The 2,815-nt window shown below is 41.8% G+C and overlaps 1 non-coding gene across 1 annotated transcript; it reads left to right on the plus strand.

Annotated features, from left to right (window-relative positions):
* Positions 1-564: 564 nt before the first annotated feature.
* Positions 565-671, plus strand: LOC150032695 (small nucleolar RNA R71). Its single transcript, XR_016524939.1, has one exon. It is a non-coding gene; the product is annotated as a small nucleolar RNA R71 (small nucleolar RNA).
* Positions 672-2,815: the final 2,144 nt, after the last annotated feature.

The raw sequence follows: 2,815 nt of genomic DNA on the forward strand, positions 1-2,815 counted from the left end.
GTGGTTGTTGTGAGCTACTTGCTTGGTGCTCTGTTGATCGTTGCTGCGTTGAAAGAACCCTTGTGGCCCTTCTTTTTGTGCCACAGATTGAAAATTTTGTTGTTGATTCTTCCAAGAAAAGTTTGGGTGGTTTTTTCACCCGGGGTTGTAGGTATTCGAAAAGAGGTTGTTCTTTACAAAATATACAAACTGTGGGTTTTGTGGACAATCCTACATCGCATGCCCATCACCGCAAGTCGAACACCTTGCGGTGTTTTGACTTCTTTGATTTACCCACCTTGCGGTGTTGGGCTGCTGATCGTCATTCCTTGAATCAAATTCATTATTACAGTCATTTGGTTTTGCAATGAAACAATAGCACCGTTATTTGTGTCAGAATCTTTAAGTCTTAATCTCTGGTCGCTCTCCCTTAAGTCTTCATGATTCTTGGAGATACGATCCAGGATATTCTTCGCCTCATCATAAGTCTTGTCAAGCAGACCACCAGTTGCTGCCGCATTGGCAGCGGTCTGTGAAGCAGGATTCAAACCATGGTAGAAAATTTCCATTTAAAGGCAGTCTGGCAGCCCATTATGCGGACAATCTCGGACCAACCTTTTAAACCTCGCCCAGGCATCGCTGAACGATTCGTCCATATCTTGTTCAAAATTAGTAATAAGCTTTCTCCGTCTCGCGTTCTCTATAGGCGGGAAATACTTCTTCATAAACTTCTCCACTACCTGCTCCCAAGAAGTGATCTCTCCTGGTTCGAGCGAGTAGGCCCATTTCCTAGCCTGATCACAGAGAAAATGGAAACAGTGTTAGTCGAACCTCCTCAGCAGAGATGTTCTGGATCACAAAAGTATTGTAGATTTGAATAAAACTTTGAAGATGGGCGTGCGGATCCTCACCACGCCTTCCTCCAAATTGACATGCAGCCTGGATCATCAGTAGCATCACCGGTTTCATTTCAAATCTACTTCCGTCTAAGGCAGGCCTCATGATTCCTGGAGAGAAATCATAGAGGTTTGGTGATGCATAGTCCCTAATGGGTCTATTGCGATCATTGGCCAACAGAATTGGATTTGCCATGATATTGTTGTTGTTTGGTGCTTCATTCCTAGGCTACTCCGCCATCTCTTCTTTATCGAATTGTGGTTTCTGTTGGCGGTCTCTTAGTCTCCTTTGAAATGTTCTCTCAATCTCCGGGTCGTAGTTCGCCAGAGATTGAGAGTTCTGCAAAGAATTCACAAAAATTACCGTTAACAACTATTTTGCCGAAGTCCTCGGCAACGACGCCAAAAACTTGATGCGTTATTTTATTAAGTGTGGAATATGGATGATATGCGTTGCTGGAATTACGTTCTGCACTCAAGTTTCCCCAGCGAAATTCAAGTGTAAATTCCTCTGAGTTTTCTGGTAAGTCCAGGGTCGATCACTAGGACTTGTGAAAATAGTTTGCGTTGATAATTTTCTTATGAAAACTTTGCGGTAGCCGATAAAATAAATAAGGTGGTTGGTTTGTTGGTTGCATTGATTAAAATAAATGAAATAAATGCGGCAGATTTGAGAAACGAAAGTTGTGTTGATAGATGCAATGAGTATACGATGAACGGGTTGAGAAGATCTTTAGCTAGCGTTACTTGAGAATGCATCAGACTATGCGATCATGTTACTACCATGCACAGCAAGTCATTTTCCAATGTAAATGCAATGCTCCTATATCTAGGACGCAAGTGTTGCATGCAAAATGTCCATAGAGCTTATTCCTAAGTCTCTACTCTTGTCCTATGCGTTGATACAAAATGCATGAAAGCAAGGTGACCACATACAATCATATTTTATTGCTAAGATGCATGCGATGCGTTGATAACAAATAGTGCTCATCCCTAAGCGCCTATCTCCCGTTTATGCATTCTAATCTGATTTTCTCAAACCTAAGTTCTGACCTGACCTTCCCAAGTCTAGATCATGTCCTTAGACTACTCTCCCGAGTATCTCTATAGACAAATGAAGCATACATAAACAAGATAATCACAACGAATGAAGATTCCCTCGTTGTGCTAGCTAAATGCTTCTCAACCCATTCAACTAATTTAGCTACTCATGCGTGAATCACAGAGAGTGAACAGATATAGAGAAAGAAATTCCATTCTTATAAATAAGTTAAATACAAAATGCTAATGGAAGTTAAGGTATAGAGCCTGGTAGCAATTCCTTGCTGACCGAGGCTTTTTACACTGGGATCTCTATTCTGAACTAAAGATATTCCCGCTTCCGCAGAAGTCGACTCTCTCTCTGTCTTGGAGCTTCCGGTTCCTTCCCAAGCTCGCTGGAACGATCTACCGACGCATCTTCTTCCTCGTATCTGCCTTAAAAATCGAAGAAAACTATGGACAGAGGCGCGAACTTGTAAAATAATGAAAATAATCGATTGTTTCACCACCCCTCTGAAGAATGCACTTGGTATTTATAGGGAATCAAAGGTGAAAGGTGGTTTCTCTCTCCTGGCTGTACAGATGGGACAACTTTAATTCTTGACTCATGCACCGGATAATTGTCACCGATAAAGTTGGATGTACTTTGTGACCATTATCGGTTTTCAACTTAATTTGGATCCGACTGTCGTTAGCTTTCTATCCCATCGATCTTAATTGTCCTTTCGTCTGAATGCGTCCACCATGTTGCAATGATTCTTCTTGGGTGGATGTTTGCGAGCACGATCAAGCAAAATCTTGCGATGAAGTTGCGCTCGACCGATATATTCCTATGATCGCATTCTTTGCATTGCGTTAACGCATTATTCTGCACAAAAAATATAGAGATCAACTGCCCT

This window comes from Benincasa hispida, chromosome 11 (genome assembly GCF_027475165.1).
Source record: "Benincasa hispida cultivar pf3 chromosome 11, pf3_genome.v1.1, whole genome shotgun sequence".
NCBI lineage: Eukaryota > Viridiplantae > Streptophyta > Magnoliopsida > Cucurbitales > Cucurbitaceae > Benincasa > Benincasa hispida.